The sequence below is a fragment of the Prionailurus bengalensis genome, chromosome A1 (genome assembly GCF_016509475.1).
Source record: "Prionailurus bengalensis isolate Pbe53 chromosome A1, Fcat_Pben_1.1_paternal_pri, whole genome shotgun sequence".
Taxonomy (NCBI): Eukaryota; Metazoa; Chordata; class Mammalia; order Carnivora; family Felidae; genus Prionailurus; species Prionailurus bengalensis.
The window spans coordinates 26,398,366-26,418,613 of NC_057343.1; the positions used below are offsets into that span (position 1 = coordinate 26,398,366).

The window sequence follows — 20,248 nt, forward strand, 5'->3', positions numbered from 1 at the left end:
GTGTGTTACAGCACTGCCCGCTCAGTGCAAATCGCTCAGCTGAGAACTGGAGGGGGCAGAGCTCGAAACCAGACCTCTGGGCACCCGAGCCACTGGGCACCGCCCTGAAGACACTGATCCCGGAGGCGGAGGCGAGTCGGGCTCATAAATAACACAAATAAAGAGCGACAGTGCTGACGTCCCAGGGAGAGCGTTGAGGGGAGGGAGAGATGAACTCCAGCTTGGAAGGGGAGGGAGCAGAGCTCTGATCTTGAGGAATGGGTAGGATTTTGACAAGGTGGATGGGGAGCCGTCTGGTGATAGGAGCTCTCCTGGGGGAGCCCGCAGTTATTCTAATGGCATTTCCACCTTTCCGTCGATTTCACAACCGTGAGCTGTTGGAATCTGCGTTTTCTCTGAGCCTTGGCTCCTCCGGGTCCTGCCCGTCCTCTTACCTGCCAGGCTCAGCAATTTTCTCGCCAGGGCTGCCTTGGTGTCCTGTTTCCAGTGTGCCTCCCTTTGTAGATGCTAAATAAATGTCTGCTGAATGAATGAGTGAATAGGGAAGGGTCTCTATCCTTCTGCCCCCAGAGGAATGTTTTGTAATTCTGGGATTACAGAACAGAAGGCTTAGTTACCCGTGCGTAACAGGACCCAGATCTTAGCTTCCTCCTCCAGGATTCTTAACCTTTTTTTCCTGTCTTGGATGCCTTAGGTGTATGGCGAACCCTTCTCAGAACAAGGCTTTTTTTTTTTTTTTTTTTTTTTTACACTCTTTGTCAAGGAGTGGATTACTTCTTTTTCTTTTTTAGAACAAGGCTTAAATACTAAAATTAATTATACAGGATCGTAAAAAAAGATTACGATGCAATTCTCAGAATATTTTAAAAAATAAATTCGTCTTGCAGTAATAAACAACACGTAGCCACACGTTAAATATTAAGATCCAGCTCTCATTAATTCCCGCGATTTCAAGGCGGCGATGACCTTAACGGCCTTTTGAAATATGCGCAACATTCATAATGGAGCTGGAAATACTTATGATTTCTACTCATAATCCAGTCCCCACTGTAGGTGGTAGTGGCCTGTTTATTACTGAAGAAAACGCTAAATGACACTCAGAGGTCGGGGAAGAAAGGAGGCACTCTGGTCCCTCCCCGTGCAAGGTGGATGTAGCACCGAGTTCTCTTCCCGGCTTGCGAGCGCCATTCCTCAGTTACCGTGCACCCGCGTCTCCAGCAAAGTCTTGGTCGCTGAGGGTGGGCACCTCTGAGACCGAGAGCCTGGTGGCAGAAACCACTGCGAGGAGGTGAATCATGGTGCTGGTGCTTTGGAATAATTTTGGCCCTTTGGATGCAGGTGGAAATGATTTGTCTCCAGGAAAATCACCGAACTGAATGCTCTAGCAGGTGAGGAGGCTGCTGGCATAAGGTGGGCAGGCTACTGTGGGACACCAAGGAGGAGGCGCCTGGCTTGAGAGGTTTGAAGCGGGTCGACACTCTGAATTGCCTCCTTTTCACCTTAGGACAAGAACTCAACGAGACCCTGGGAGCTGCATAAATACCTTTGAGTTACCAGGAGTCAGATGGAGGGTGTCGTTTGTTTGTTTGTTTTCAGGCTGTGTAGCGAACCAGAAATAACAAACGCGTCGAGAAAGGTGTGCGGAAAGGCTCACCCTGCATGTGTTTTGACATTTTTGTGGGGCGGTTTGGCAGTAAGTACCCCCAACCTTAAATGCGTGCATCGGCTTCGGTCCAGAGGTCCCGCTGCTGGAAGCTTTTCTTAAGGAAATAACGATTATGTTCCAAGAGGTGTGCAAAAATTTTGCCGATGCTTTAAACAATAGCAAAATGAAACAAGACAAAACAAAACAAACCAGAGGGAATCATTCATAATCCATTGCAAAGAGAGCGAAACCAAATGTAGCCATCCGGGAGTATCACAGCTCAACAGGGATGGGGAAGCTGACTAGACCCCTGCCCACCCCGGAAAGTGCTGACAGGAAGTGTTCAGGCGCACTGCACCATGGGGTTTCCCCACACACATTCTTTTCTCCACCTGCTCTTCCAGGCTCTCCAAACCTCTTGCAGGGAGCGTGGAGTATGTAGCTTAGCCAGACACATTCGCTTTTGAGGAAACATTTGGTCAATTTGTGTCTGACAGAAGGACCACCGAGTATGTTTCCAAAAAATCACTTCTCCACCAAATTAAAGTTCAGGGCAAACCCATCTCCCAGCAGTGTGAATTCAGTGAAGGCAACTTAAAAACAACAACAACAACAAGGCACAGCAAAGTGCTCCCAAGGGAAAGGTTTGAAGCCCCCTGTGCCTGTCTCATCATCAGAAGCCTGCATCTCTGGGGGGGGGGGGGGGGGGGAGGAGTCAGCATCAGGAGCCTCCCCCCCGGGGCCCCACCCCCACTGACAGCAGGGGCCAGCCTGCCACTTAGAGCAGCAGCGTGTTACTTGTGGGTCACCTAGCCTGCGCCCGGGGCTGGGACACAGGTATGGAGCAGTGAGCGTCTCGTGGGGCCCAGCGGCCCCTTCCTTCTCACCTAGAGGGGGCCGGGGGCCCAGGCAACTCTGGGCAAGGAATCCGCACTCATTTCGCCAAAACAGCCTTCTGAAATCTGCTAACCTCAAATGTCGGAAAATCCTGATGCTTTGCTTTAGCAAAGCAAGTTTTTTCTTGCGGAGATAAGCTGCGCGTTCATTGTAACGAATGTTTATAGGTCGTGCCTTTGCTCCGCAAATATTTACTGAGTGCTCACGTCAGAGAGAGCAAACGGTTGGTGGCTCCCTCTAGGACTGCAGAGGGTAGGGTGGGGTAGTGGCGGGTTGGGGGGGGGCGGGGCTACTGTTCACCATCCATTGGCAGATTCCAACCACTCTTCCCAGTTTAGTTAAGGGAAGCCCTTGAGGTAAGGACGTGGTGGCTGAGGGGAGGGATTCACGTCCCGGACTGGGGTGGGGGGCTCACTGGGGGTGCTGCTGGGAAGCTGGAGGGGTGGGGGGAGGGGGTGGCAGATGTGGACAGGATGGAGTTGCTTGGGGTCGTTGGGCCCACAGGGGCCTGGGTAGAGCTGAGCGCCTTGCACAAGTGAATGCCACACTGATTGGCAGAGCTTTATGCCACTCATTCTTTCCTCACCCTACCCATCCACCTACATCCAAAGAGACCCGGATGTAAATCCTACCTGCACTACTGAGCTATGAGGGCCTACCATAGCTCTCTCTGCCTGGAGGGGAGATGGGAAAGTAAGTCATTGTAACCCAGAAAGGGTGCTGGATGAGCATAAGTGAAAATGTTTTTTTTTTTAATGTTTATTTATTTTTGAGAGAGGCAGAGACAGAGTGCAAGCAGGGGAAGAGCAGAGACACACACACACACACACACACACACACAGAATCCGAAACAGGTTCCAGGCTCTGAGCTGTCAGCACAGAGCCCGATGCAGGATCTGACCTGAGCTGAAGTCGATGCTGAACCGACTGAGCCACCCAGGTGCCCCTGAGCATAAGTGTAAGAGGCAGGCTTGGAGCAAAGGAGGAAACGTCCAGTCCTGGTCACTGAGGGAAGGGGAGGAGGGCATTCCAAGGAAGAAGAGTGGGTGGGAGAGCAGAGATATGTGAAACCAGACGGTCTGGCCTGGAACCGGGTCTTGCAGCCAAGGCCAGGCTGCTCGCCCCAATGGAGGCCAGCCAGCAGTGTGGCTACAGGGAGCATTGTGGTCATGCTTGGGGCCATCGAGAGCTGAGGTCGGTGGGAAGGTACTCAGATTTGCCCTTAGAACTCCCGCACTGGCACTTGTTTGCGGGGGGGGGGGGCAGGCTGGGGGTGAGGGACCGGGCAAGGGCTATGGTTGGCACTGGGCGTAGAGACCGCTTCGGAAACTGTAGCCATGCGCAGTGACTGTGACGCTGGGAGGAAGGAGCAGACCTGAAACTATCTAGGAATGAAGTGAACCAGTAGCAGGTGGTGGGTAAGGAAACCAAGGGACGGAGGACCAGCCATTACTGGTGCCAGCCATGCCATGCAACCTGCCAGTTTGGAGGCGAGGAGTCGAGTTCAGCTTTGAGTTGGTTCTGGGATAATCTGGTGGGGACCCCAGTGGGCAAATGGTGGCCGGGATTTGGAGCTCAGGAGAGGGGACCTGGGGCCAGAGCTGAACTTTACGGACAGTCCTGTACCGGCAAAGGAGACCTGCTACAGTCAGGCATTTAGGGGACTCTTAGTGCTACCACCTGTGACCTTGGGCAAATTGTTTTCCTCTCAGGGCCTCAGTTTCCTCCCCTGCACAGTGTGGATTGCCGTGGTGGCTCTGTGCTCAGAACAGTGTCTGGTGCATAGAAGTGCCCCAAGTGTGTTAGTGCTTTATCATGGCTCCCCGGGGCTCCCCGGGATGTTAGTGTGTGTGTGTGGGGCGGGGGGGGGGGGGGGAAGGCTGACGAGCAGATGAGATGGCCAGCGTGACAGTTGTGAGTGAGTGGGGAGACAGGGAGGACAGCTGTGGCCCAGAGCACGTGGGGCTGTTTTCTGAGTATCTGAGGCAGAACAAATCACGGGGCTGTGGCTTAACATCTCTTAAAAACAAAACGCTCACCAGCCCTTCTAAGTATATCAAACGACTTGGTTTTAGGAGCAGACCCAATTCAACATGGACTCTTCATGTTTCCAAATGAACAAACTGACACTACAAATACCAGGCAGAACATTTTTAAGGTGCCTGGGGACCAGAGCCTCGCCCCCAAAATGGCTATTAGCCAGCTGTGGGGAGCCACCCACCATCTCTGAACCTGAGTTAACTCATCATGAAATGAGTTGGTCAGGTCAGAATCGTTGCTCAGGTTGCTTTAGTCCGAAAAATGTAGTTCTAAAGGCAGCCACCTGTTAGGCTGGTTTCAGTTACTTGGTGTACTTGAGGGAAATGACAAGTCTTCTGTAAAAGCATGTACAGGTGGAGGACACAGGAGAGGCTTTGAGGAGGCAGCAGGCAGGGAACCAAAGCAGGAGGGGAGGGGCCGGTGTGGCAGAGGGCAGGGCTGGATGGTGCTCAGGTCAGGGGATCCTACAGCCCCAGGGCAGGGAGGGTGGGTCAGCGGTGGGCAGCCGGGCTGGGACCTCCAGCTCATGAGGTGGACACACCCCCACCCACACCCCCCTCCGCCCCCCAATGGCAGACCCCCATCGCTGCCTCCTGGTATCTGCCATCTGTTGGGGAAGCGAGACATTGATCAAGTCCCCAGAATGAGTGAAATGGTGCTAAGGCCATGTGGGCAAGTTCCCGAATTTCTCCCAACTTAGGTTTCCTTCTGTATAAAATGGGCGTACAAGTGTTTAACTCAGGTGGCGTTATGAGAGTAACCGTGCTCACAGGGTAGATCTCTTGATACCTGGCGGGGCTTGCAGAGATGCACAGAGTACAATGGAAGTTAGTAAATGAGGACACGGGGACTAAGGGAAAACAAGATGATGGAAAGGTCAATTAATCTCCAAATCGCACGTGGATGGGCCCTCTAGTTTCTAGCAGTGGGCTGCAAATTCAGTTCTGAGCTTCTAGGCTATCTAACAAAGAAGGAAATACAAGTCTGAGCCTATGGCTTATGATTAAAACGCTTCCTCTGGCCCTTCATCGGGTAGCCTCTTCTATTCCCTCCATCCCGCGCACCCTGGGGCACAGAGAAGCCACACTCCTCCCTTTCTTGGGCCAGTCATTTTCCCCTGCCTTCTCCTTCTTTCATCTGGGCTCAGCTGGCCCGCCTTCCCCCATCTCCCAACTCCATTCGGTGGGGGGGGGACACTCCTGCTCACCCAGGGCATTTGATACACAGTAGGCACTCAGAAAATACGGGAAGGATGAACAGATTTGCACATCTTGCCCTGTCCTGAGAGCTCTGTGTCAGGCTCCCCACAATCCCTAGAAAAGGGCCAGTGTAATGGTGTGGGGGACTCACAGCACAGCCCACGGCCTGGCTCCTGGGATTGAATAAAAAGGTGATCCAGGAGAACCGGAAAGAGGTTGATGGCGTAGTGGTTCCAGCAAGACTCGCTGAGGAACATATTCTCAGGTGATGAGTACCGAGGTAGGCGGGAGTTGCCTGAACAGGAGGGGGAAATTGTGAGTTTAAGAGAGTTTACATGACACCTGGAAAAGGCATATCAAGAAACCTGCTTTCTGTTACCACCCCTTGTAAGGCGTGTCTGTAGAAGTTAGTGAGATCTGGGGAAATAAATAAAAGATCAACCCCAGAAAAGAGAAGCCAGAGAATGGTACCAACCCATAATGAATAGACTCAGGGGACATATTCTAGGGCAAAGGCCACAGAGGTGAAGTGCCAGTGACAAATCTGAATTATCTGCAATGTGGACAGATGACAGGCAATCAGAAGTTGACACGGTGAAAGCATTCAGACTTGCCAGCCCGGGAAGATGTTGCGATGAACCTCATGGCGGATGTTCCCGGGCCCTTCAAAATCATAGCGAGCACTCCACGCCAATGTTTCACAACTAGAGACTTCCAAGGACTTTTAATAATTATACGTATACCTCATTATAGACATATAATTGGATTCTAAGCTTCTTGGAAATGGAAGAACATGTCCTTTTCACGCGTTCCCCATAGTACCCGTTTCAGACTCTTTGCTTCATGCTTGCCGGTTGAATTCGATCAGAGGAAAAGAATTGGAGAGGTGTAGTTTTCAGAGGCAGGGAAGGCGTGCTAAACTTAATGCCATAGGCTTGCATTTCAGATAGGGCAAGAGAATTATTCACTTGAAAAAATATTCACCACCGCATGACAAAAGTGATCTGGAACCTGTGTTAAAGACGACTTAGGGGTTTTAGACCGTGATGTGTTTCATGAGTCATCGTAGTGAAATGATTTCGAGGAAGAACCTCTGGATGGATGGGCTCCATTCATGAAAATGTGTCATGGTCCAAGTCCTCCACTGGTCAAACCACATCTGGAGTAATACGTCCCATTCTGGGCCCCCATGTCTTACATATGCGATGGGTAAACCCAGAATGCGTTCAGGAGATGATGTTGAGGAAGGAGAAGGCCCTCCAAGTTGTGAGATGTGGGAAGTAAGATCCCATTTATGTTGTCATCCACCTTCTCACCCAAACTGGCACTTTGGTACGAATTCTAGACTCTTTCACTCCCCTCAATCCCTCCTGCATCCCAGCATTGCCCTCCTTCCCGCGTGTCCCCAGCTGAGCTCTGCACGCCCACCAGGTCGCCCCAGGCTCTGCCGTAGCCCCCTTCCTCCCAGGCCTGCTCACCTCCACCTGTCCTCTACATGGCTCTCAGGGTGGGCTTTCTAAAATGCACATCTGTTCGTGTCACTTCCTGCTTAACCCCCTTCATGAATGCTCATACATTCGGCATCTGACCCAAGCCCACTGTTAGAGCCTTCTCCAATTTCTGCCCACTTCGCCAGCACCAGACCACAAACCCAGCCGGTCCCTCAATATGCCATCCGCTTTCTCCCCTCCACACTTTTGCACAGGCGGTTTTCTTTGCATGTTGAGCCGGGACAGAAGCTCAACTCCAACTAACTTAAAAGGAGAAGTGATCATGTATGCAGTATATGCCCGAACATACAGTAACCCGGAACATAAACTATTTCCCGTAAAATGAGTCTCTGCCTTGCCTCCATTTCCCCCCTAGGTTGGATATTTACACTTACTGGGGAAAGGGGAGAGATGGCACCCGACAGTTCTAATTTCACAACCTCCCAGCAACCGGAATTCAGAGGCAAGAGACAGTTTGGTCCTTAGCTGGACATTCTCACGTAAGAGTCCGTGGGCTGAACTTTGGCCCTTCCCTGAGCCAATCACTGTGGCCAGGGGATTAAAGACTCACTCTGATTGGCCCCTGCAGCAGAGGGGCGGAGCACCATGTCCGGGACCAACCAGGACCCTTTCTGCAGGGAGGGAAACAGAGAGGGTGGTTCCCAAGGAAGGGTGTTGGGCAGAAAGTGTCTTCTCCCTGGCGAGCCTTCCCTAACCCTACGCGGAGAGGCAAGTGCTTCTTGGCAGGTGCTTCCAGAAGTCCTCGTTAATACCTCTCTGCCAGCATGGGGGTACCTGTGGGTTTTTTGGATTACATACCTGGCCATCCATGGAATATAAGTTCCTGGAGGGCAGAGATTTTGTTTGCACGGGTCATGTTCTGTCTGAACTCCATATTCACTCTCCGCCCCCGTCACCCTGCTTTCCCATGTGGACTGCGTCATGGCACCCTGGGCCTGGTAGGCCAGCGCGTTCGTTGGCAGGAGATGAGAAACAGAGAGGACAGTGAGGCTGAGGTGTTCATCCCTCCGGCTCCTTCTCTGCAAGATTACAGGCTGCCTCCCTGAACTGAAGGCGACAGCTCCTGTCAGAAAGGCCTCTCCACATGGCTTTGGGCTCTGGAAACACCTCCCTTCCCTCACCCCTTCCAGCCTTGCGGTGCTGTTCACAGCCCCGGGTTCTGCACTATCTCTTTCGGTTTCCCTATATCCTGCCCACTAGATAAATAGCTCCTTTATTAAACTCTCCTCCTATTACCCAATTAGGCATGCCACCTGGTTCCTGCCGGGACCCTGCCTAACACAGTGTTCTCTATTCATCTTTGTTTCCCCGGGGCCAGAACAGGGCCTTCCATGCCACGGACACTTAATAAATCCGAGGATTAAGAAATGATTCAACGTGGGCTGGATATAGGAGTGTTGAGTCCTCCGTGGAAAATGGACCCAGGGAGTAGCTTTCATTTTTGGGGGGGTGGGGGGGGCAGGATTCATATTAAGAAACATAGCTACTACAGCAGTGCTGTAGACACACGCACGTTTGAATGAGAAGTTTGGTGAAGCAATGCCTACCTTTGCCGTGTGCGACACACTGCGATATTCTCTATTTCATTCTGTTCTGTGTCCAGTTCAAATTCCGCTTGTGGTCTGCTCAATTGATTTCATGACCTGAAAAATAACTCCCACCCACAGCTTAAGCAGCACTGGCCCAGTGACCTTCAGCATTCCCTCCATCCCGGAGAGTCTGTGACTCCCCAACGGTAGAATTTAAGGCATCATGAATGAGAATGTAATAGTGTCACCGCGACGGTGCATCTAACGGGACTTGGCTTCATGGCCTTGAAAAAAAAAATCAAACAACATCGCCATTCTGTCTTCAGGTTTTCGGAGAATTCTTACCCCAAGCTGGCCTTTTTTAGGTTTGGCCCAGTTTGCGGGGGAGGGCAAGTGAAAGCTCTTCAAACACGCCGGTGGGTATGAGTGATTTTAAGCATCTGTTTCATGGAAGTCAATGTCGGGGATCACTGGAGCGCTCTGGAGCGAGCCTGGAGAGGACAGCTCGTCTCGAGTGCCTGTCCGAGGGTTCCTGGGCCTCTCCTCTGTGCCCTTGCTGCCAACAGCAGCTCTTCTTCTCCTCAGCAGAGGCATTTCGTAGTGCCCTGCTTATCTGTGGAGCTTGACCAAGAGGACACCCAGGCCGGTCTATGTCACGGGGGCTGGTAGCGGCCAGGGCCATGCGGCCCATTTGCAATCGTCTCGCTGCTTCAAGCCCAGCCCAAGTCTGCGGCCCTCTCCACCTCAAAGACTGTAGGATTCTATTTTAAACACTGAGTTCTACGTTCTCTAAAATTGACTCTCCCTTCCCAGCTCACCATCTGTCATTCGCCTGGTATCTGAACTGTAAAGCCAAGTAGAGGAGAAGATGGTAATAGCTCTTCCTTAGCTGCGATTTGGAATCAAATCCTCGACCCCTGTCCTCAGTCGGACATCACCTCTCGGCCAAGTTCTCGAGAGAGGTAAATACAAAAAAGACAACGCCAGGTAGGCGGGCCTGGGACCAGATGGGGCTCCAGAGTGGAGGCTTGGTGAGCTGTGCAGGCGAGCTGTCATTCATTTGTTTATTCGTTGTCATTCTTTCAAAAAATTCATATCAGCAGCGCCTACAATATGCCAGCCATGGGGGAGAGAACGGTGAGGAAAAAACAATGTCCCTGTCGTGGTGAAGCTTGTTATGTTCTGGCAGGGGAGTCCGAAAAGAAACAACTAAATATCTGAATGCCAACACAGGAGATGGTAGTAAGTGCTATGAAGAAAGTAAATCTAGGTAAGGTGGGTGCTAGGCAGTGTGTGAGTGTGTGTGTGTGTGTGTGTGTGCGTGCACATGCACATGGGCACATTATTTTAGTGATGTTAGTAAGGGTTCTTTGAGGATGTGACATCTGAGGAGAGAGCCTGGTGGGCCTGAGCCAGGGAGATACCTGGGGGAAAAGCGTCTGGTGAGAGGAACAGCACATGCAAAATCCTTGAGACCATGAAGAAGATTCCTTATGCCTGGTGGGAGGCGGGGGTGGAATAGAGGTAGGCCTGGGGCCTGGAACCCCAGCAGGCTGAGCAGCCTTGTCTATACTTCTCCACCACAGCCCATGCGAAACCTTGGCCACTTTTGACCCAAAGACTCAACAATTTTTTTTTAGTGTTTATTTATTTTGAGACATAGAGAGACAGAGAGAGAGAGAGAGAGAGAAGATCCCATGCAGACTCCATGCTGTCAGCGCAGAGCCTGGCGTGGGGGCCGATCTCACAAGCTGTGACATCATGACCTGGACCGAAATCAAGAGTGGCCTGAGCCACATCAACAATTTTTAAAACTATTGTGAGTAAAATACGCGTCACATGAAATTTGCCATCTCAACCATTTTGAAGTGTACGGGTCAGTGGCATTAAATGCATTCACGTTGTTGTGAAACCATCACTACCATCCATCTCCAGAAATGTTGTCCGGAAGAAGACACCCAATGTCTTGTGGGTGTCTTGTCTTGACACCCATTAGCCGACAACTCCCCACTCCTCCTCCCCCAGCCCCTGGCACCCACCATTCTGCTTTCTGTCGCCAGGACTCTGACTACTCTAGGTACCCCATGCAAGTGCAATCATACGGTATCTGTCTTTTTGTGACTGCCTTATTTCACTTAGCGTCATGTTCTCAAGGTTCATTCATGTGGCATGTGTCAGAATGTTTCCTGCCTTCGTAAGGCTGGACAATACTCCATTGTACGTGCAGACCACGTTTTGCTTATCAGTTCATCCACCGAAGGATACTGGGTTGCTTCCACGTGTTGGCTATTGTGAATCATGCTGCCTTGAGCACGGGTGCGCAAATATCTCATCGAGTCCCTGCTTTCCATTCTTTGGGGTGTATGCCCAGAAGTGGATGAGCAATTGTAGACCACTTTTCCTTTGAGGTGAACAACGGTTGTTTGTGGGTGGCTCCTGAGAATTATATCACCTATTGTTTTTAAAGGTTATTTATTTTGAGAGAGAGAGAGAGAGAGAGAGAAAGCAAGTAGGGGAGGGGCAGAGAGAGAGAGAATCCCAAGTAGGCTCCGCACTGTCAGTGGAGAGCCTGACTTGGGGCTTGAACTCATGAAGAATCGTGAGATCATGACCTGAGCTGAAGTCAGACACTTAACTGACTGACGCCCCTGAATTTTGTCACCTATTAAGGTGTGTGGCCATTGTCTGTTCGCATGGGTCTCTCCCCGCTGGACTGTAGGTTCCTGGTGGCCAGGGAACCGTGTTCAACATTCCCACACCCTGATGCCATGGAGGGCCCACAGTCTGCCTTCTGAAAGGCTTAGAACGGAACAAATCTGGTCAGGGCTGTTGCTGAGGGCGTGGTGCTGAGCCCTCCTGCCCCGGCTCGCGTGTATTTTTATACATGGGGTTTTTCTGATTTTGTTTGAAAGGGAAAAACCGTCCCTAAAATAATAACAATAAAAAAAAAAAACAAACGAATATAATCCAGTTCCCTGTGGGAAAACCGGAAACCCACTGAGGGCTGGTGATTTGCCAGGCATCCTGGCGTAGTTGGTGGGCCAGCCAGGATCCGAACCCATGGTCCCCATTCTCTAATTGGCCTTGCTGCCACACGGCCTTCTCCACGAAAGGCGATTGTCCTGTTGTTTCCCCCCTTGCTCTCTGCCTGTCTCCTCCCTCAGAAGACAGGGCAGACCCCTCCCCAGAGCCAGCCCCAGCTCTGGGTCGGGGCCCTGCCAGGTCGGGCAGCCCAGCATGGAGTCGGTGGGGCTGCCATAAGCAGGGGAGTGTGCTTCCTTTCCCACAAGCTTTAATGGAGTGAGGGGGGACTCAGCCCCCGGGCCCCTCCAGGCAACCCCAGCGCAGGGTAGCTCAGCTGATCTCCAGATGGCCCAGCAAGAGGAAAACTTGATGAAGGTCTTCATTCTCTGAGGCCTTTCCTTCCCTGAGGAGAGGGTTCGCTTCCTGGGAAACCGTAGACGAGGCCGCGTGTGAGAGACAGAGGTCCAAGTTGTGGGGAGGGGTGTGTGTAAATGCGTGTGTGAGAAAACCCAAGGCGCGGGGCAAGGGTGGGGTAGAGACGGAGGCAGCAGAGAGGAGAAGTGATGCAAAGAAACAACCTTCCTCAGAGAGTTTTGGGAGCTAAGTGTCCTGAAGAGAACTTGGAACTGTACCTGGCACGGTAAGTGCCATGTGGACGTTGTTGATTATTGCAGAGGTGGAGAGTGTGGTGGACTAGAGAGAGGAAGGGAAGGGGGGTGGTGGTGCGGGCAGGAGCTGGTCCCGGAAGCCCAGCAATGCAAGGAAAGGTGGAATCTGGGCGGGGCTCCCTTGTCTGGCTCTTCTCCCATAAAGCTGACTCTGTTCCTCTTCCTCCCTCATTGTATTTTTAAATCTAAATGGCGCAGCCTCCATTGTGTGAAGGAACACGATTTTCTGGATTCCCTGAAGCGCCTCAGCACGCTGTGCGTTGAGAGTCTGCCTGGCAACAGCCATCTAGGTCCCAGGGATGGTGACGGAGGGGCCTGGTGGCCACATACCGCCTCAGCCCTAATGGTAAAGATTCCGCGGTGCGCCCGAGCCTTCGTGCCTGCCCTCCTACCCCTGTAAACCCTCTGGGTCTCCTCCCGTCTTTGGCCGGAGGGAACCCCTTCCCAGATTGTGTCGGATTGAGGGTGAAGCCCACACAGCCCGGGGCTCCCTGGGCGGAGATGGGTCCTGGCCCTTCCAGGCCCTGACGACGCTGTGTGGCTGGAGCTCCGTCCCCCACCTGTGCCTTGAGGCCCTGCCCCACTTTGTGATGGCTCTGAAGGGTCAAGGGCGGGACACGGGTCCACACTGATTTTCAATCTGGGCCATCACAGGGGGCCCTTTTGGGTTAACGTTTAAAAAAATGTGATCTCCTCTCTCCGTGGAGGCTGAGAAGCGTCCCAAGGAGGGTTTCTACCCCAGCGGGGCCGGCTCCTGCGCTGGCGGCCTGGAAAACACTGCTGTCCCCGGCATCGTCCTGGTGCCCGGAGCTGGTGGTGGCTGCACGAACAGAACCTCGGCCCCAAGCAAAGGGCGGATCGCCAGGCCCAGTGACCGTCTGCGTCAGCCCCATACCCTCTCAGGCTTCGGGAGATCATCCAGAAGCTTTCGGGCCTCTCAGGTGAGACAATGCAAGAGCTGGCTTGGCTTGGGGAAGGGGGACAGCGTGCAGCCTGCGCTGGACTGAGGGGGGGGCGGGACGCTGGAGACCAGCCAGGGGGCCACAGCTCGTGCAGTTTGAAGAGGCAATGCTAATTGAACACCCAAGTCCAGGGGAGAGAATAAGTAGTCGTGTTAGACACAGAGTAGCGATAACTGCTCCTTGATGAGAGACTGAGACGGACAGAGGCAGAAAGAGGCACCCCCGGCCCCCTCAAGGGACATTTGTCAAGGTGGCTTACTAGGGAAAAGCGCGAGCCCTCGCTTTCAGGGCTGCTTTGATGGCTGGTCCTCTGGCACTCTGCCCAGCCTCCCTGTGGCATCGGTGCGCAGGGGAGGCTGTGCGCTGGCTTCCTCTTGTCCCGGGTGCAAATGGCAGCAAATCCCAAGCTGGGTGATTACATCAGTGACTTTCCCCCTCCTCAGCCCCTGGGGAGGCTGGCCAGGTTGGAAAGCAGCAGGAATCTTTTCCAACACAAATAAACGATAATTTTCGGTAGTGGCCCTGGTTGTAGAAAATGGGGAGAGGCATCTTTTGGGTTTCGCTCAGGTTGAGAGGGTTTGGAGCTAAGCCCAGTCCCTTCAGGGCTGCAGGCCAGCCCAAGAGACTGAGAGCTGGAGAGATGTCCCTTGAAATACAGGTTTGGTGACTTCTGCCAGTAAATGACCTTAATTCACAGAACTGCACGCTCCTGCTCGGTTTCCATCCTCTGCTTTTTGCAGCAAAGAAACCCCCCGGCCAGGTTCTCCACCCTATTAGGCAGGGAACAAACGGAGTGTTTTCCTACTATGTAAAGAGCCTGAGTTTTCCCACATACAGAGCACGGAACAATGCCACCAACCTCTCTCCTTTTATTTTCCCAAAACACCTACCAGAAGAGAGGGCAAACACCGATTTAGTGGAGGTCTGCCTAATAAACAGGTACCTTTTGTGCCACCATCGTATTGAAAGTCGTCTTGTGTTCTGGCAACCACCTTGACTTCCTCAAAGGACAATTAGATTGTGCCCCCAGGACCAGTGTGAAAGGTGGGGGGTCCCGAGGATGCCAGATGCTGTGGGCCCCACGATGTGACTTCGTGCTCTTGAAGTCTTTAAGGAGCCTACGAGCCCAGGAAGCAGCCCCAGGCCCCGGCTCTCTGCTCGTCCTGAGCTCCGAAGACACAGCATCATCTGTGTCTAGCTCAGCATCAACTGAGCTAGATGCTCAGTCCGCAACATCTAGCTCCCGTTTCCTGCGTCTTACTCCCTGACAATCCTGTTCACGCCTTACCGCCAGAAATGTACCTTTGTTCTGTTCTCGCTCGTCCCCCGCCACCACCAGCTTATCCAGTCTGAAGATGTTTATCAAAACGATAGTTAAGATGAAAGACAGAGGAGAAATAAGCCTTTCTCTCATACAGAAGTAATACAGGTCTCAGAACTGGACACGTTTCTCCCATCCTTCCTGAGGACGCGTCCCTTTGGGATGTGGTTCTGGAGTGAAGGTCGAGAGTGTGGGAGGTGGAACAGGCAGGGCCTGTGGCCTGGCCCAAGCAAATCACGTCCGGGGATTCCGAGTGGGTGATAAGGCGAATCACTGAAATGTCGGAAAATCTCTGCCCTCCCGCCGTTTTCTTCTCCCTCCTTCCTCCCTCCCTTCCCCCTCCTTTCTTTCCTCTCTATCTTCCTTTCCTCCCCCAGCCCCATCCTTTTGGAATCTCCAGCTCCATGTGAGTTGACCACATGTGCTGCATCCGCTCCCTTCAGGAGTGACATAGGAGGAGACTGGAAGATGACAAACATACAATGAGAGTGAAACTAGCAGTCGGTCAACCTCTTAACAGATTCTGATGGTCCTCCAGAGCCCAGAGCAATTCTCAGTCTCGCCTAACCTCTGTTATTGATTATAAATAACAATAATATAGATAATCATGGCACCGAGGTACTACCTGAACTTTGAATTCTCTCCATCAGCTGGAATGGATTGCATTGACCCATCCACACTTTCCCACTTGCCCACACTGTCTGGGCATTCTTGCTGCTGAGAGCGTGTTGTTCTAAGATAGGGTCCTGGTAGGGGTAGGATTTTGAATGTGAATCTTTTTTTTTTTTTTTTCCTTTAACCTATGCAGTCCCCACCTGTCCTGAGTAGCAATTATTATATCATTATATGGTTGTAGCAATGATTACATATATAATTGTATGCATAGATGTAATTATGTACATATATAATCTGCATGCATTTTACAGTTTTTTCAAAGCAATGTCACATACATCATATCATTTGCTTCCCACGACAGCCCTGTGATGTGAGAGGGCAGGACATCTTCAAACGTATGGCTGAGGACATCAAGGTCCAGAGAAAAGAGTGATGGGCAGAAGCCAGGGCGAGAAGCCAATGGCCTGATTTCTGGTCCTGGGCCATTTCTACAATTCAGTTCTGCCTCCCCCCACCACTCCGGTCTTGCTGAAAGTATGTATTCACCAAGAGGCTACTACTTGCTGACTCATTCATTCATTCCTTTCATGAACCATTATGGAGCTCCAGGCACTGTGGTATGTCTGGAATACACGGCAGTGAAAATAAAAGTGAAACAAAACCCAAACCAGCCCTTTCTGTTCGTTATGATTAGGCCCTGTTAAGGGCAGTGCCGTGATAAAGAGCTCAGAGGCTGGGGCCCGGCTGCCTGGGTCTGAGTCCCAGCTCCCCTGGTCACCAGCAGCAGCCTCTCTGGCAAGTTTTTCAAACCTTCTGCGTCTCAGTGTCTTCATCGGTAAGTCAAGGATAATTATAGTACCTCCCTGAGGGCTGTTTAGTGCGGTGGACACGAGGGTACAAGTGTATTCTCACGAGTACCTGAGTCGTCTCTGGCACACAGCAAGCCCTCCAGAAAAGCTACTGGTGGGTCCAAGCGATCTTATGGGGGGGCTGAAAAACCTAAATACGTGTGAAGATTGTAAAATGCTTACGAATACATTGCAGTAAAATTTGGGTGATGACTCTATGCCTGTTTCTTTTTTTCTTTTCTTTTTTTCCTTTTCTTTATTTTTGAGAGACGGCACAAGTGGGAGAGGGGCAAAGAGCGAGGGAGACACAGAATCCGAAGCAGGCTCCGGGCTCCGAGCTGTCAGCGCAGAGACCGACGTGGGGCTCGGACCCACGAATCATGAGATCATGACCTGAGCCGAAGTTGGACGCTTAATCGACTGAGCCACCCAGGCGCCCCTACACTTATTTCTTTCTGGCCTTTTCTTTTTAGCAGTGACTTACCTTCTCTTCTCTGTACCTCCTTTCGTCTTCTCCCACCAAGAAGAAATGGATTAGTTATACTAATCTCATGGCCCGTTTAAAAACTATTCATGTGGGCTTTTCTTCTGGAGCTCTATGCAGTTCTAAGTTCCCATTGGGTCCCTGATGCAATTATTTAAAGTTTGTGTCCGTCAAAGTAAGATAAAAAAAGAAGTCTGAGTATAGGTGTGTATACTGAGGACTTTCAAGAGGTCAGTGGTACAGTTTATGCCTCTGTTTTGACAGCATTATGAACATCCAAGGCTGAAACTTTCTAGTTACTTCACAGATGGAACTTGACTCCAGGCATCTCCCCCGGCCCCACCATTAAGGGGCTGGCTTGGCTTTGCCCAGGGTCCCATCTGATGCCCCACTCACCCTGGGGCACAGATAGGATTGATATCCTTGGGTGTTCTCACAGCTCTGCCGAGGCAAGTCAGTTACCTGTATCACTTTTATTGTTTAAATTCTGAATTTCTTAGGAGAGTCTGTCTTATGCTATGGACAAGGGGCTTGTGAAAGTGCAGAACTTTCCAACTTAATCCAGTGTCTCTCGAGATGACAGTTTGTGCATCGATCCGTGGGCAGGTTGACCGTACGTCCTGATCTGCCCAGGACAGTCACCATTTACGTTTGGTGTCCTGGTATGATTATTTATAGTACCCCATTTCGTGCCTACAAGTATCCTGGCTGGGGTGCTAAATGCCATGGTCACTTACCTGTAGCACACAGCTGGCCTACTCTGAGCCACTGTGAGCTTTGCACAGATGGGCCCTCGAGGCCTAAGGAGAGCAGTGAGATTTAGAAGAAATCTAAATTTTCCTCGATAAGAAAAGGCGATGGCTAGAAAACTGACCTCAACTAAACACTGAATCTAAAATGCTAAATAGAGTCAGTGTTACGGCAGAAACTGAGTTCACCGAATACCCGCGTGCGCCCCAACGTTTCCCAGTCTTCCCTGCAGACAGGCTGGGCCATGCGACTGGCGGTGGCCAATGTCATGCTGCATGGAAGTGAAGCGTCACCTCCGGGGCCAGGGTGGTGTCTCTCCTACATCTCACTTTCTGTGCTGCGGTGACCCTGTGTTATGAAGGCGGTGCGAGCTGGCCTATCGAGACACCCCTCGCAGGGAAGCTTTGCCAGCCTGCACCGGTCAGACTTGTGTGAGCGAGAAGGAAGCACCCACTGGCTGAGTGAGAGCTTTTCTGTTGTTACTGCAACATGGCGGCACCTGGACACGAAGTTAGAATATTCTCGTGTCTGCATAGGATGAGAATTGTCTTTTAGGTCGAGACGTGGAAAAAGCCCTTAGCCTTTGCACCATGGACAGAGTTTTGGGAGTCGAGGCTCAGCGCCCTGTACCCCGGTGTGTGATCTACTTGGGACGACAAAGACACACAAGACCTGGAGCAAAACAAGACACAGCGTCTCATTGTTGCCGAACTCCGTGGAGAACCCCAAAGGCTTAAAACGCGGGCAGGAAAAGCTCTTGCACAGCGTTGATGCAGTGCTCAATTTGGGGGTATTCCTGCTGAGTCCTTGCTTTGGCTTAAACTAAGTCAAAGTTTAAGCTGGCGAGTTTGTTCCCAGATGCTAATTGGTGGATGGGCAGCATCAGAATCTTCTGGACGCTGAAAAGATATACACACGCATGCGTGTGGTCCCTGGAGACTCTGGTTCTCTGCAGACCCTGGGTGGATTCCAGCTTTAAAAACCACCCTTCCGGGGCACCTGGGTGGCTCTGTCGGTTAAGCGTCCGACCTCGGCTCAGGTCACGATCTCTCGGTCCATGAGTTCGAGCCCCGCGTCGGGCTCTGTGCTGACTGCTCAGAGCCTGGAGCCTGTTTGAGATTCTGTGTCTCCCTCTCTCTCTGACCCTCCCCCGTTCATGCTCTGTCTCTCTGTCTCAAAAATAAATAAACATTAAAAAAAAAAAAAAAAAAACACCCTTCCCCACCCCAAGAGATGGTGCCGAACAGCAAGGGATTGCTGACAAATGGAATGTGGTGTTTATTTCACATTATTACAATGAATTCAAGGGGTCGCTAGTGCTCTCTTTGCAGGGTCTGCCACTGTAATTTACATACCCAGAGAAAGCGCTCACGTATCACAGGAGGTACTGGTTGGCTGTGACCGGCGTGACGCCAGGCTCTCACCAGCACGCAAAGTGAGATTCAGACTTTCTCGCCTCATGAGACCTGCTCATCCGTCTCCCGCTAGGGGCTTGATTTTTGGTGGAAGAGCAGCGTTTCCAAACTGGGTTGGAACCTATTCATGGGCTATAAAATCAGCTGAGGGGGACGCAACCAGTATTAAAAAAAAACAAAAAACAACAAAAAAAACAAAAACCAAAGAAAGAGGCTGGGGACGGGGAGGGGGTAGACTACATGACATATGTTAAGGATAAGCGTTGTCTGAAAAAAAAATTTTAAGAAAAAAAAAAAGGATAAGCGTTGTCCTGGAAAACTTGTTTTGGTGGATGCGTTGTGCTTTAGGTTGCCACGTATTTCTTACCATGGGTCGTGGCAAAAAATGTACGTCTCTGCCGTATGGCATAAATCAACCATGACCCTAAGGTACTTAGGCAGCCCTGTCTCTGCTTTCAGAAGAGTGACAGAAGTCACCGGGAAGGGCAGACTGTCACACACGAGAACTTCGGGGAGGCTCCCTGAAAAGTAATAGGAAACCAATTTGTGGATGATCCCAGTAGCCTGGGGAGATAAATCAATCCCAGGAAGTTTTACCAATAGTAGCTGATTCAGCTGGCCACACCTGTCACCTGGGGACAGCGGGGCTTATCCAGAGCCTGATCTGGCTAAATTTCGGTTTCCCTTTCCTGAAAATAGGGATTACCACCCTGTTGACTGTTACTGTTGTGGGAAAAACCCAATTGGTGGTGGGGGAAGACCCGCAAAGCGTGGGCCCAGCAAAGGCCTTTCATGGCGGGCATGCTGTTAGGGCAGGAAGAGAAAGGCCAGACTCCGAGCAAGACTAGGCCATGTGGGAGTTAGGCCACGTAAGGGAGCACGGACCAGGTAAACTACGTCAAGCAGCCTTTCTTCCTCTGGCCTCTTGGCAGGAGCCCTGAGGTCTGATCTTTCACAGTACACTGGTCTTACTCAGTGACCTAGAAGAGAACAGGCAGCAGAGCCAACAGGATGAGGGGACCAGCTCGCAGAGCATCTCGTGTGCAGTTCTCGTGGTGGGAGATGCCTTCTGCCGGCTTGGGAGGGGCCTGGCAGTGGCAGTGATGGGGAGCACAAGGGTGGTAGACTGTCCTTGGGGCTGCTGGTTTTGAAGCAGGCCTGCAACCCTCTTCTCAGCAGGAAGAGAGGAGGAGAAGGAGGAGGGGGAGGAGGGGAGAGGGGGAGGAGGGAGGGGGAGGAGGGAGGGGAGGAGGGGGAGGGAGGGGAGGAGGGGGAGGAGGAGGGGGGGAGGAGGAGGGAGGGGAAGAGGAGGGAGGGGAAGAGGAGGGAGGGGAAGAGAA

At 51.7% G+C, this 20,248-nt stretch overlaps 1 long non-coding RNA gene across 1 annotated transcript; it reads left to right on the forward strand.

The window, feature by feature from the left end:
- Positions 1-11,672: 11,672 nt before the first annotated feature.
- LOC122482908 lies at positions 11,673-16,403 on the forward strand. The gene is made up of 2 exons (XR_006297247.1): positions 11,673-13,454; positions 15,773-16,403. It is a non-coding gene; the product is annotated as an uncharacterized LOC122482908 (long non-coding RNA).
- The last annotated feature ends 3,845 nt before the right edge of the window (positions 16,404-20,248 follow it).